This window comes from Triturus cristatus, chromosome 5_2, assembly GCF_964204655.1.
Source record: "Triturus cristatus chromosome 5_2, aTriCri1.1, whole genome shotgun sequence".
Taxonomy (NCBI): Eukaryota; Metazoa; Chordata; class Amphibia; order Caudata; family Salamandridae; genus Triturus; species Triturus cristatus.
Genome location: NC_140588.1, coordinates 25719780 through 25734707, shown reverse-complemented (window position 1 = coordinate 25734707; position 14928 = coordinate 25719780). Strand labels below are relative to the sequence as shown.

Below are 14928 nucleotides of genomic sequence, written 5' to 3'. Positions count from 1 at the left end.
GTTCATGTGAGCCGGGTACCAGGAGTTCATTAGATACTCTACAACTGGGGGCGGTGGCCTGCACTAGAGGCGGGAGTGTGGAGGACTGCCACCCGCAGGACTGCAGCACAGCACTGCCTTTGCGAGGACTGGTGGGGCCACCCAAGTCGCGTTAAGGCCACAAGGAGCCAGGGACTACTGTTGGTGTGCAGCAGCCCGAGGCTCAGCCTGGCCTCCTTGGAGGGCACCTTTGGAATATGGGGCTTGGGGGCACCACTCCCCAGTCTGACCCCAGCCCATGCTTTTTGTCCCCCTCCTCCTCCATTGACTTGCTGAGGCCCGTCGCAAAAGTGACACTGGACTTCAGGTTGCCTTGGATCCTTGCTGCTGGATGCCCACAGTGCCCTGGGCTCGGTGGGTGGGGCTGCCTTGAACTGTTTGCCGGGAGCGGAGGCACCTCCTGCTTCCCCACCTGGGCTGTGGGTGTGCAGGGTAGCTGGCTGGACATGGGGGCAGAGCCTATTCTGGATTCTGTAGTGGGCACCATCGTTGCTGCTCAGCCCCCCCGCCCTCAGTCACCACTAGGGGACACTACCTGCTTGGCTTTCCCTCCACCTCACCATTTTACTGGTGTCTCACTGGGGCCAGCTCGACTAGAGGTGGGGGGCCTGTGGATGCGATGCTGCTGAGGCCTTGAGTCTCTTGTCAGGGAAGGACTTCTCTGCTCCCCCTGGCCTTCACACAGCTGGCTACTTGATGCCTTTGAGTGACCGCTGCTGCCCTGGCTGCTAGTGCTTCCCCTCAGGGTAAGCAGGCCACAGGTGGCCGAGTGAGTCCACCTCTTCTCTATTCAGAGTGTCTTGGCAGAGAGAGGATGTGATCAGCTTCCTTCCGGGCCCCGACAAAGATTGACCAGTTTACTAAGCAGCCCTCCAGTGCTTCTGGGACCAGGGACCCCACACTCCGACCTCACCACAATCCTTCAGGCAATCCAGGACTCGAGAGGCAGTCGAGATTAAAATGGGTGAGGTGCAACTTAATGTTCCATTATCGCACCAGGACCTCCAAAATGTTGCCGGCCGTATGACAGAAGTGAGACCAGGGTGTCCACGGTGGAGGAAAAGTTGGCCAACCTGAAACTCTGGGCCTCTGAACTGCATTCGACGGAAGTGCTCGAGGATCGAGCAGAGGATGCCGAAAATTGCTTGTGGAGGAACAATATCCAGTTTGTTGGATTCCTGGAGGGTACGGAGACTTGGAGCAGTTCCTGGCAGGATGGCTGCAGTCTTGGGTCCCGGCCGGTAAGTTCTCATCCTGGTTCGTGGTAGATGGTGCACATAGGTCCTTGGCGCACCAGTCCCCTTCCAGGGCCCCAGCCTGCCTTCCTCATAGCGCGTCTTCTCAATCATCGGGACAGAGATACTTTCCTCCAGGAGGCGCAGGCACACCCAGACTTCGCTTTCAAATCCAGAGGATTACGATCTTCCCATATTACATCATTGTGGTCCAGCAGCGCTGGCGTTCTTTTGGGATGGTCAAGCATAAACTCCAGGCCTTTAACCTGCAATACGCGCTGCTCTTTCCAGCTAAAGGTGATCTTCGATTCAGACACTAATTTCTTTGATATCCGGGAACAGGCCTGGGAGTGGGCAGTGGAGAAGAGGGAACTTCGGTGACCTAATTTGGGAAGGGGGAGAGAGAGAGAGAGAGGGGGGGGGGGGGGGGGGGGGGGGGGGGAGTTCTAGCTTATTGGCTCCATGCCCCCCCCAATCCGGTCGGCCTGGAGTAAACATGATCGATCCTGGAGAACATGTTCTTGCCCCCATGGGACTCGGTGTCCCTCTGGTTCAGGCAGAGGGAGTGTGGATCATGTGGGTATTGTCCCCTGGCAACACATTGACAGACATACTGGTGCTTTTCGGGTCCAGAGGTGACAACGTCCCTGGTGTTCCTCCATGAGCCCCATGAGGGTGATTGGGCTCTATCTAGTCAGCCTTTGGCCTGATTGCTAACGAAGAATGCAGTTAGGGCGACAGATGTTTCCAGGGTAGAATTATGGGGAGGGGAATGTTGGCAGGGGCGTAGGTTGGTGCCCTTTTTATTTTTAAATGCTTGGCCGCATAATTCCTAGTCAGTTTTTAGTATTCTAAGCCATGCCCTGCTGCGGTCAGTAATTCTGCTGTCCTCCTTGGGGTCATGCCCTTTTTGGGCCCTCGAAATGCCCCTGCCTTACTGCTTTTGCACCTTGATGGTGGCAGTTAGGGTACTATCTTGGGATGTGAACGGCCTACTGGAACGCATAAAGAGGTCTGCTGTCCTTCATTACTTTCAGCTGTTACCGCCGGAGGGCCTCATGTTCCAGGAAGTTAGATGGAAATTGACCATACAAGAGAACCTCGGACTTGTCCTCATTCCATTTCAAGTGGGCGGAAGCCAGCCACCGAAAAACCGCAGATAGACAGTTCTGCGCAATCCCAGTTGACAAATCTGAATCTTTCCATGTAAAGAGAAGTTGCGTGTCATCCGCACATGCAATTATTTTAGCACCCAGCTCCTCTGCCAAAAAGATCAAGGGGGTTAGGTAGATATTAAAAAGCAGAGGGCTCAAAGTAGAGCCCTGCGGGACACCCGTAAACACCTACCTGGCCAAAGAGGAGAAGGGAGGCATCCATACCTGCTGGGACTGTGAGAAAGTGGCTCTGTATATACTGTTCCTTAATAGGTACAGGGTGTACAGAGTCCACAGTCCCCAAGGGTTTGACAGAGGCTAAAGTTAGATATAACCTTACTCTCTAAAGTGGTAGCTTGGCCGAGCAGTAAGGCAGTATCAGAGGACAGTGTAAAGCACTTGTTGTACACACTCAGTCAGCAAATGGTCTCACACACTCAATAACTGAACTCTAGGCCAATGGTTTATATATAAAAAATATATGCTTGTTTTATTTTAGAACCAACAATTGGATTTAAAATATACTTTCTCAGAATGAGATGCTTTATATAAATACTTTTGCAATATGCAATTGACTTTTGTAAACAGTTACAAGTGGTTGCAATAAGCAACTCTATTTTAAACACAACAATGCATTGAGTTCAATGAACGTTTCATGTTATTTGCAACAGATTACTTTTAGGATTACTTTTGGAATTCCAGGACTGGATCCTAGATTCAGTCCTGGGTCAGTACTTAGAATCAAGTGATGAAAGTTGACTTAATTACTGTAATGATTTTTAAACAATATTTAGCTATTTTTAAAGTTGACACTTTTAAAGAAAACAGTCAATGGTTCCCTATGGAAGAACATTCAAGTTGCAGGTACAGTATGTACTCGTTACTTTTGTAATCCAGTACTGGGTGCCTAGACTCAGTACTGGGACCTTTATCCAAAACAGGTAAGTAATTACGTTTTCAGATATTATACGATTTTTAAAGAATATTTAAAGATTGCAGAAATTGACAGAAGAAATTTCACAGAAAAACAGTCAATGATTTCCTATGGGAGAAAATTGGGTTACTGGTAAGTACAGTTGTAAGTATTTTTCAGAGTCAGTGCTGGGCACCAAGATCCAGCACTGGGAGCTCACCTAAGAGCAGGTGAGTAATTTTGTTATCGTTACTCGGCTGATTTTTGGTGAATATTTTAAGATTTGAAAAGTCCACACTTCGAAGAAATTTCAGGAAAAAGCCAGTCAATGTTACCCTATGAAGAAAATAGAGTTAACGGTTTAAAGGTAAGTACTCGACTGGCAGAGTTGAGGTTCTGGGCATAGACTCAGGGGTCCCCCAGGGTCAGGTAGGTACAGTTTGTTCACCCTAAGCGACTCTAGGGCGGCCGGGTGCAGAGAGGGTTAGGCCCAATGTTATCCTATGAGGGATAGGGGGCCTTGGTTGGTGGCTGCTGACTGGCAAGCCACGCGGCTGTGGGAGCTGAGCTCCTGGTCACTTACTCAGGGCAAGTGGGGTAGTAGGTAGGTGTAGAGGTTGCACTGCCAGGGCCACTCGGGCAGCTGGGTGTAGGGTGCTATTGAGCCTTCGGGCGCTCAATTGATTTCAATGGGAAATCTCCGGTTTAGAAAAAGACTGCAAACTCGGGACGAGGATTCTTCAGGTGCCGCCACCACCACTTCGAGAGGTAAGTTGGGTAGTTGGAGGATAGGTAGGTACCCCGGGATTGGGAACAGGGGGCCGCGGGGCGCCGCGTGCAGGGGTGCCTTTTGGTGTCGGGAAATCTTACCCTCTGTTGATCGCGGTAGGGGGGGCACCTTGTTGTGAGGCTGCAGGCTTCTTCAGGAGTGTCGAGGGAGGTCCTTGGGTGCCAGACTCGGGGTCACAGTCGCCGTGGGCTCGTCCTTGTGGTCTTTGTTCACTCCGGCACTGGCCAGGCTTGGCTGGTACAGAGTGTGCTGGGTTCGCGGTTCCGGGCAGCTGCCAGGGATTAGAGGTAGGTTTTGAGTAGAGCCTCTACTCATGGGAGTCCCAGGGGCTTAGAGCTAAAAGGTAGCCAGGTCCTCCGGGGTTTGTGAGGTTGCTGGCCACAAGAGATGCCGGGTTGGAGCAGGAGCAGGTTCAAGGGTCGACAGGCCGGTAGGGCTGGGGCCAAAGCAGTTGGTGTCTTCCTCTTCTTAGCAGCTGCAGGGCGGGTCGTCTTTCTACTTGCTCTTCTTTGTAGTTTGGAATCTGGAATCTGGGGAAGGAAGGTTCAGGGTTCCCCTAAATACTAGATTTAAGGGCGTTACAGGTAGGTGAAGGGCAGGGACCAATGGGGTCCCTGTCCTGGGGTGGGTACACCCCCTATCCTGCCTCTCTCCTGTGGGAGGGGGGCAGTAGCCTAGTCCTGATAGGGTAGGGCTCCCTATCTTCAAGATGGCGAGAGCCCAGAGATGTGCTTCACTTCGCCTCCCCCACCTGAGGGGTGGGGTTGGCAGGCTGGCACATCCCCTGTCCTTATTTGGGGTTTCCGGCCAAAGCTTCCCGCCAGAGTGGGGGGTTGCAGTGGCCTGGGGAAGCTCACAGAGGCGGCATGCCTTTGAAGCTTCCCCCTGCCCATCCTGGGGAGGAGATTTAGCACCTCGCCCAGGATGTGCATTGTTGCAGGCCCAGGAGAGCAGGGGCTCTCCCACCCAGGGGTCCAGCAACATGTCTGCTGTGTGGCAGCCTAGGCAGCCTCAGAGCAGACGTGGATTGTAGGTTAGGTTTAAGGAGGCATCTCTAAGATGCCCTCTGGGGTGATTGGTACATTAAATCCCACACTGGCATCAGTGTGGGTTTAATGTGCTGAGAAGTTTGATACCAAACTTCTCAGTCTTCAGTGTTGCCATTATGGTGCTGTGGAGTTTGTGTTTGACGAGCTCCCAGCACCATGTACTCTTAAATGGCAGCACTGCACTTACAGTATTCTGGAATGGACCTGGGTACTGTAGGGGCACAGGGCTCCTGCTCCTGTGCCCACACCATTGGCATAAGGCACCCAGCTAGAGGGGTGGCTGATGTATGCCATGGCAGTGTAGGTGATGGGCATGGCACACAGGGATGTGTGTCATGTCGACTTTGTTTTTGTCTTGCACCCAAACACTCAGCCTGCAAAGGCAGTGTGTGTGTGTGTAAGGGTACAGGGCCTCTAAGGGTGGCACAATGAGTGCTGCAGCCCTTGGAGGCCTTCCCTGGTCACAAGGCCCTGGATACCATTTACCAGGGGCTGGCATGTGGCCAGGGTTTGCCAATTTGGGTTTTGTTTGTTTTAGGGAAGGAACATAGGCCCTGGGCACCTGATTGGCAGGAGTCCAGGGCACACTCAGTCGAAGTACATTCAGCAATTCAGCAAAAAGTGGGGGCATACCATGCAAGAAAGATGGCACTTTCTCACAGGGACTGATCCTCAAGAAAAGATTTCATCCAATCCCAAGCAGGACCAACAATACCGATATTTGAAAGGCGAGATAGAAGCAACTGATGGGGAACCGTATCGAAGGCGGCAGAGAGATCAAGTAAAACCAAAGCTGCTCTGCCACCCGCGTCAAGGCACTCCCAAATTGCTTCGGCCATTTCCACCAGAGCGGTCTTGGTACTGTAGGATGACCTGAACCCCGATGCGCTGGGTGGAGAAGGCCAGATGTTTCCACAAAAGCCTCCAATTGCCGGAAAACCACCTTCTCACAAACTTTTGACATAGCTGGGAGAAGAGAAATGGGACGGTAGCTAGCTAGCTAGCTTAGTAGGGTCAAGTGAGGGTTTTTTCAAAAGTGCTAAGAGTCTGGCCTGCTTCCAACTACTCGGAACAGTGGAAGTTTGCAGAGATAAATTTATAATTCTATTTGCCTCCAAAGAGACCACCTCAGCGACACCGGCTAACACCCTGGCAGGAACGGGGTCAGAAGGAGACCCCGATTTAAGGGATTTTAAAATAGCCAAGGTGTCTGACTCAGCTACATGCATGAACTTAGTGAAAAGAAGGGAAGGGGCTATGGGGGCCGAAAGTATTGAGATGGGGGGAGTCAATCGATGAAGGGGAGTCCAAACCAAGACTGTCTTGGATCACTTGGATTTTTCAATAAAAAAAGAGGACAATTCCTCACACCATTCAAATGTGTCTGGGAGGGAAGTTTGTTCAGAGATGGGGGATAAAAAAACTTCTGACAATAGAAAAAATCTCTTTGCTATTGTTCCTGGCTTTAGCTATTCATGCGGCATAAAAGCTACTTTTAGCCGCACCAATAGCTGCGTAATAGTTCCTATGGGCTTCACGCAAGATGGTTTTTGCCGACGGGCAATAGTCTTGGCGCCAGGACCGCTCCAATACCTTGCAGGCCAGTTTGAAAACTCTAAGAGAGGCAGAGTACCATAGTTTAGGTGGAATAGTCCTCGGCTGACTAGCAGAGGGGGATTTAGACACCGCCCTGACACCACGGCTAATCCATTAGGAAAAAACGGCAATTGCATCTTCTAGATCGTTGGTAGCCGGCGGCCCGGTCAGCGAAAGGGCCTCCGAAAGGGCAGGGATATCGATCCTGCGAGGCTGTAGACTATTGGCTGAGCGAGAGCAAGGTGAAAATTTCCCTACAGACCAAGAGAAATGCAGCAAGTAATGGTCGGACCAAGTGACCAGCAAAGGGTCCAAAGCTAGTAAGTCAAAGTTGGAACAGACCAGATCGATTAGATGGCCCCCTTGGTGCGTGGGAGATTTAATCCACTGAGTTAGGTGAGCCAGATCGAACAGATCATTAAGTTCCCTGACACCAGGGGTATCCAAACAGTCAAGATGAATATTAAAATCACCGAGAAGGAGGAAACTGGGAAAACGCAAAGCGCGAGGAGTGATCACATCATCTAGGGCCTTAAGAAAAGCACACGGGGGGACAGGCGGGCGGTAAACCAGCGTACCACCTAGAGTGAAATGGGGGGACATTACAATAGAAAAGTCAAATGCCTCCCCTTCCGCAAGCCCCACCGAGGATTCCCCAGAAAAGGTCCAGGTATCTCTAAAAACTACGGCAATTCTACCCCCTCTCCCTGTTGTCCGATCCAATCTTGCAATTTTAAAACCCAGCGGAATGACTGTTCAATCGAGGGGGCACAGGATTCATTAAGCCATGTCTCGGTGATAAACAGCAGGTCCAAAAATTCATCAGACAGAAGTTCATGAATGTCAAGAGCGTGTTTCACCATAGAACGTGAATTGATAAGGGCAGCCTGGATAGTAGTTCCTCGCTCAGGACATACGGCAGGTGAATCCTCCTTCATGCCAAAACAGAACTTACAAGCAGGGCAGGTCCTGGAGAGGTTCTGGAGCACTGCCCATTTCTCCCCACCGTTACAGCTAACATTATTCAGAGCCATCAATTGGCTTCTGCTAAACCTCTTACCTCCCTTCTCCTCCAACACAAGACCGGCAGCATGGCTGGAGCCTGGCACTCCCGCGGACGGACGCAGACGGGCTTGCCTTAGGTGCGCCATCGGCGCGCCTGCTGCGCGCGTCTGCTGCACGAAAGCTGCATCCGGTTTTTATGGGCAGGAGGAGTCTCAAAAAGCAGCAACTAGAGCACTAACCCCAACCACGAGTCGCTCGGACACCGCGTTAGCGTCTCTCGTCAGAAAAAATAAAAGATTGTTCGCTCCGCTGTAAATCGGGCGTCGCAGCACACCAAGGAGGCATTCGGCCTCTTTGGTGGGAACCCTATGATGAAGCATGTCACCAACCAGGTTGGTGAGTGAGGGTTCTTCTTAAAAGAGATGAGCTTTTTCTTTGTTTTCTTCGTTTGCTTATCTGTGCTTCTTAAACTTCCTGATTTTTAGAGTTGCTCTTTTGTTGTTTCAGAATATATAGTCTAGGGGGACCAAGAGCGACCTTCTCTCCCTCTCTCTTGTTGTTCCTTACATACATCAATTTTATTTAAAGCAGATATTAGCTTGAGTCTAAAAACAAAGTGAATTAAATTTCAGGCTCACACCAGTAACCCCCCCACTCTTATCAGCAGCAAAGATAGCAATTCAGTGGAGTGGCCTGGAGTTCAGTTCTTGAGTGTGTGAGACCATTTCCTGACTGAGTGTGTACAACAAATGCTTTACACTGTCCTCTGATACTGCCTTACTGCTCCACCAAGCTACCACTTTAGAGAGTAAGGTTATATATAGCTTTAGCCTCTGCCAAACCTCTGGGGACTGTGGACTATGTGCACACTGTACCTATTTGGGAACAGTATATACAGAGCCACTTTCTTACAACTTGCCTTTTAAGTTTCTGCCTCTGTAGGATTCTCTAAAATACACCCCGGGACAGGATTGCTGGCTCTGGGTACGCTAACAGGTGGGGTATTAGAGGATTTTTATTTTTATTTTTTAAACCTCCACAGTAGGAAGGGCGGCAAAAGGAGCTACCAGGAGATGGTGTCTGCAGTGCCCCCAGTGCTTTTGCAGTCAGTCTTTTTTTTCTCCTAAAGTTTGGTCCACCTGCGGGCCAAAAGGTGGTTACCATCAAAAGGCACGATCGCAGATTTTGCTGGATCTCTGGCTTAAAGCCAGAGATGCGGAACCATGCATGCCTTCAGAGAGAATGCTGGCGTTTACCCGCTAGCGACGTATCAAGGAGGACCCTTTGCTAACAAGGAAGGAGAACGGGCAGACAGGGAGCCTAATTGTGAGGTCCAGAAGCCAGTGCTCCTAGATGGAAGCTAAATTCCAACAAGGGGCTAACAAGTCCTGAAAAGGAAAGTGAGGGAGGCACGGTCTCTCAAAAGTTGGTGTGCCTGGGCCAGAATGCTGAATAGGGACAGGCCGTACTTCGGGGTACCAACGTGGTATTTTAACAACGCACTTTTCCAGCCCACACTCACAACGGCGTTACTCCGAAAAGATCTCTGATAAAGAGCCCTCTCGCGGGGCCCGTGGGGGACTGCAGCACCACCCCCACGTGGAGCAACACCCGATGATGAAGCATGACACCTGCATGGGCGTGTGAGGGCAATTTTTCTAAAAGGAGGAATTCCCCAACTTTTTTCCCGTATCATTTCCAACCTATCCCTTGAGATTATCTCACAGACCTTGCAAGCAACTGAATTAGGTCAGCTTACTCAAGCCATAGGAACTGTTACCTCCTAGTGTTTACTGCTTGTAAATGTAGCACATAGAGGTGATCCTGAAGTCCCTGATCTTACCTTAAGACTCCATACCTGACGTAGCGGTTGGGTGTATCAAGAATAGACTTCTATCTTCTGGTGACAAAAGCCAAACAAGCAAACTAGACAGAGAGGCTGATATACCAGGCCATTCGATCATTGCTAACCAGACAACATCAGGAGGCAACAAGGACTGAAAATGGCCTTAATTGCTGATGCACTGCAATACTGTTAGACCAGAGTTGGATTGATCATCATATTGACAAATAGTGATGTTAAATCTTCACTACAATATTCTTTCAAGCCAATAGCGGCTGTATCCCACTCTAGAGGATGTCTGAAAATCAACATCACCAGTTCCACTAAATGGCTGATGGTCGCCTGCTGTGGCACAGAGAAGGTCTCTGATGAGCTGTACTGGAATTACCCATACATCGTCCTTGAGGCAATGTATATCTGCCCAGAAACGGTTGGATGGGTACAATGCCAGTACTTTGACTCAGTTGATTGAGTCTGCCTTGGAAGCATTAGCTCAAGACAATGTTGTGTTATCGTGACATCACACGATTGCCCATTATAATATATGATGTTTGATCTGGAACCACTGGTTTGTTATGTACCTCAGCTTTGGAACTACTGTGGGTGAGATGCCGGATTGGACAAGCTGTCCGATCACATGTTTGGCTAAACCAATTACAGCTAGACTGAATAAATATGTATACCGATGCCCTCCGGATTAACTAACGGAGATGTTATATCTATTAAAATCGAAATACTAGAACAAGAGGCCGCCTCGGTCTGAAGTGAGCCAATTGAGTAACATATATTTTTTTTAAATCACCTTTTTTTAAAAATCACTTCACCGTCATAGTCGGGATCACATGGTGACGAGGTATACCACGTGACATAGTTGACCAATCCCGTCCCTTTACACTGAATGCGGAAGTATAAACCTGCTGTCTAAACAATACACGGCGCGAAACGCCGGGGATCGAGACCAAGTAGGTGGACAGACGGGGCAGGACTCTTGACGAAGTAAGTGGGGAGGCAGAGAAGGACATTTAAAGGGCAATTGTCATCCCTACAGTGAGAGATATTCATTCACTCAGTATCTCCTCATCCCTAAATGGTAGTTTTCAAATTTCTCCTCTCTCTCATACTCGGGGGCTCTCACGATAGGGTTTGACTACAGAGCTACCCCCAATAGCCCTACGATCCCCTGAGAAACGGATGTCATTCGAAATTCGGGTAAGAGAGAATGCATGTGTGTGATATGTTTCTGCAGTTGCACATTGTGTTTTTTAACAATCACGCATGGTCGAGAGAATACCATGTTGAGTCACAGATACGGTGAGAGTGTTGAATGCGAGTGGAATCTAGGAGAGTTTTAACATTGATAGAGAACACTAACTGGCATGAAGATTCAGTTAGGATGCAAGCAAATTCGCCACCGCACAATATATCTGTCACGCCGATTAATTGTGTACAGATACAGTTATGAGTGGCACATGTTTGGATATAGTTGTACACCACTTTGCCTTATGATCACCTGGCACATGTAGGTGTTATTCATCCTATACACGAATATGGGAACGACCACTGAGAAAACCCACAAGTATAAGTTGTTTGTTGTTGTTTTCTTTGTTCTCTTTTGCAGATGGAATACGAAGCATGACAGATTAATTAATCAGTCGCTCATACAAGGAGCAGCTACTCTGCCCTTGCTACAAAAAACAGGTTAGGGAATTCCTTCCTCTGTTACCCAGGGTGGCCTTCTGTTTGCCCTGAAGAAAGTCCTGGACCTTCACGGCCACATACGGACTGAAACATGTTGGCACTAGGGTCATAGGACCATAACAATCCTATAGAGACCCTAATTTAAATGATTTTAGTATCCCAGACAGACCCGATAATAAAGGGATACTGGGGATCTGTCGGAGGTTTAATTTTCTAGCCCCCCCTGGTCTACAATATCTTCAAAGAGCTCCCAACACTGTGGTTGAGCCCACCCCGACTTCTAGGCGTCGGGGTGACCCGATGATGAAGCATGACACCACTAGGGTGTGTGAGGGTACCTAAACCAAAAGGAAATGCTTCCTTACTCACCTAGTGGTGAGGTTAATATTTTCCCTCAATAGCTTCTTCACAATATTCCATCTACGTGTATTGATATTGACCAGTCCTTGGTCAGTTGGAGTAAATTCACAGTGTTAGTTATGTGGGACGTCATGGCCTTAATCAGGACCCGGGTTTACAAGGCGAATAACTTCTCTCAATATGTATCTCTCAGTATGCATATGGCATACGTTTGAATATTAGAGCACCTCTCGTGGATATCCCATTGTTGCTGGCTCTCTAGTGATTTGGGCTGTTCTTTGGGCTAACCGTATTGATTTTTACCCATTCAATATGGATGACAGTGGAAGGTGAACTGGATAGCGTCACTAATCCAGCCTCCTCCCAACATGTATCCACAATTTTTAAAATACCTGCGAGTTATCATTTTCAACAGGATGGCGCCCTGGAGGAAGTCACGGTCTACTTTAGGCAGGCTGTACCTGATGAAGATGGACGACTACCTTAATTTCCCGTATTACTTACAGAACCTGCCAGTCACCCAAAAGCTTTAATCTTTTAGAAGACCGCCTCCTCTCCACTTAAATTTGGAATAGTGGTAGAAAGGCAGGCTGTCAACAAGGTCTGACTGATGCTCTGTGTGAGAAGCAGGCCTGGTATATGATGTCCACTAATGTAAGTGTGCACCTTGCACCAGTCCAGACAACCCTTATGGTGATTTAAGAGGTCTTAGACAACCACAGAAAGCTCTCTAACTGGTAGCTGTGGAGAGCAGCCTTCAGGCTTAGTCTTGAAGGAGTGTAAAGCAGCTTGTTTTTACCAGAATGCAATCTTAAAGTATAGATGAAATGAAAAAGAACCACACAAGGTATTTATAAAAATATGCATTTATTACTTTCTAGCACGTTCCAGTATCTGCCACACGGTGATAGACACAAAGCACACAATACTATAACAAAGAAATCACAGTAAATGGTACTAATAAACAGTGGGCCCCAAGGGGGGACCAAACCATATACTAAGAAAGTGGTATAAGAACAACGACTCAAGTCAGGACAATGTGAAGAGCTTGTAGATTCGCTGGGGACCTAAGTAACCACCCAAGGGAAGTAGACAGGGACCCCACGGAGGGCGTGTGCAGTGTGAGATCACGACCGCGGGCTCCGTACAATCCCACGTGTAAGTCGCAGTTGGATTTTTAAAGATTAGTGACTCTTCCCAGTGGACCCTGAGGAAACGCAGTGAAAGACAGAAGGTTGGAGAGGCTGTGGATACCATGGTACCCAAGTTACCTATCCCAGGGGAACCGGGTGCATAGGTGTGAAATGGGGTCGGAAATCGCTGTCGAACCCAATGGAGGACTTCAGGAAAGTGCAGCTGATGGAAGAGGAGAAAGTGTCCGTGGGAATCCAAACGTGGATTCTTGATTAAATGTACCAGAAAGCAGAGAGGACAGAGTTTGGGTCAATGGGGAGTGATCAAGGGCTCGGTGGAAGAATGCCCACCTGTCAGGTGCATCAGGATAAATGACGATTACCTTGACTCTGCAGCTGTGGGGACCAGCGACGCTGAAGACGACCAGGAGCCGGATACGAGCTGTCCCACGAACGATGTCGAGTGCTGAGGGGCCGGTGTCTGGCGGGAGCACCAACAAGCCTTGGCAAAAGCAACCCACGCAGGAAGTCAAGAAGGTGCAAGGAGAGGACCAGCAAGGTCCAGGAGACTCACCACAAGCAGGGGTGTCAGGGCAAGCCCAGAGCAATCAGGGAAGCCCAAAGAAGACGTAGTTGACCCTCCACAGGTCGAAGACAGCGGAGTCGCAGGAGGACCTTGTGCAGCTTTATAAAACTAGTCATGGAGCACACGGTGCAATGTGGTTGAAGATCTTTGCAGGAGAAGTTACTAAAGGTTGGGGCTACTTGGAGTCCAATGCACTAGCTGCAGAAATGCCAACAACCATTTGCACTTGTAAAAGTATGCGGAGCACAGGGGTTCAGGTATTGCAGCCCCCACAAGGGATTCTGGCCTCAAACTGGGTGAGAGGTCAGCTCTGGCCTCAAGGGACGTAGAAATTCACCTTCTGTGTTGTTGAACTCTTTGGAGTATGTAGGAGCTCGGGATCAGCAAACCGGTCAGCAGTGATAAGGTGCCTGCGAATGCAGGGGAGTGGCTCGTTCAAGGAAGATTATTTTCAAGTGTCTTGGATGCTTAACAGGTCCTGCACTGATCTAGTATGGTGCACAGGCACAGACAAGGCACAGGCTGAAAGGGAGACAAAGGCAGGCCCAAAAGAAGTCTAGCGAAGTCCAGGGTGCCCAGGCGGTAAAAGTGCAGTGGTTTCAGTTCGGAATCTTGTCCATGATGAATCTAGGGACCTACACCCAGGTAAGCCCTTAAGTTCCTTAAGGAGAGGGTTGGGACGATTCAGGGGGCCCTCCCAGGGGAGGGTCTGGACAGGGGGAGTTTACTCCCATGTCCTTTGTATAGTTTCGCACAAGAGCGGGAGCCAACGGCTCCCAGGACTGCTTTGAACTGGACTATGCACAGGGACATCAAATGGGCCCCTCATGCAGACTTTCAGGTGCTGAAGAGCGTACCCAACCAGCCCGAATAGACTAAATCCTGTCTGAGAGGTGGTCACACCTCCCTGTGCAGGGTGCCTATTATTGGCTCAGCAGCAGGAGGGCAGAAATATGTCTCAGGTCACCAGCAACCATTTTGTGCTATCCGGGACTTTTAGGCTGGTACCAGTAACACAGAGCAAAACGGAGGGCTCTCCCAGGGGTTGGAAGCATACCTCCCACACCGTTTACGGTGTAGGGGTATGATTTTAACATGATTGATACCAAACATGATCATATTTGTTGCACCCGTTTGAGATGGTCATCGTGCGGTCACGCAATGCCCCTCTGTATTGTATATAGCGGCTTCACTGACAACACTTCGTAGGCTGCAGGGGTGTCCCGCTCATGCAGGGGCACCCGCTCACTTAGAACCAAGCACCCTGCCCTCAGAATTGTAAAGGTCTGCTAGAGAGGTGACTTATAGGTTTTAAGTGCAGTGACCCTTACATATAGTAAACCAATATCTTTAGTAGGTGGTGCATGGACCAACTTAGACAGGCTACAATTGCAAGCCTGTAGTTCCATTATGAATGGTCTCTCATGGGTAGCTATGCCATGGGTACATGGAACAATATACTAGGGACTGACAATGGTACCCCAGTATCGAATCCAGTATGTACCTAGGTACTGAACACAACAGTTT

General features: G+C 49.3%; 1 protein-coding gene across 1 annotated transcript in view; it reads right to left on the bottom strand.

Moving 5' to 3' along the window:
* Positions 1-14928, bottom strand: part of ERP44 (endoplasmic reticulum protein 44) — a 557683-nt gene that overhangs the window by 289612 nt on the left and 253143 nt on the right. The gene's annotated exons all lie outside the window — the stretch shown is intronic.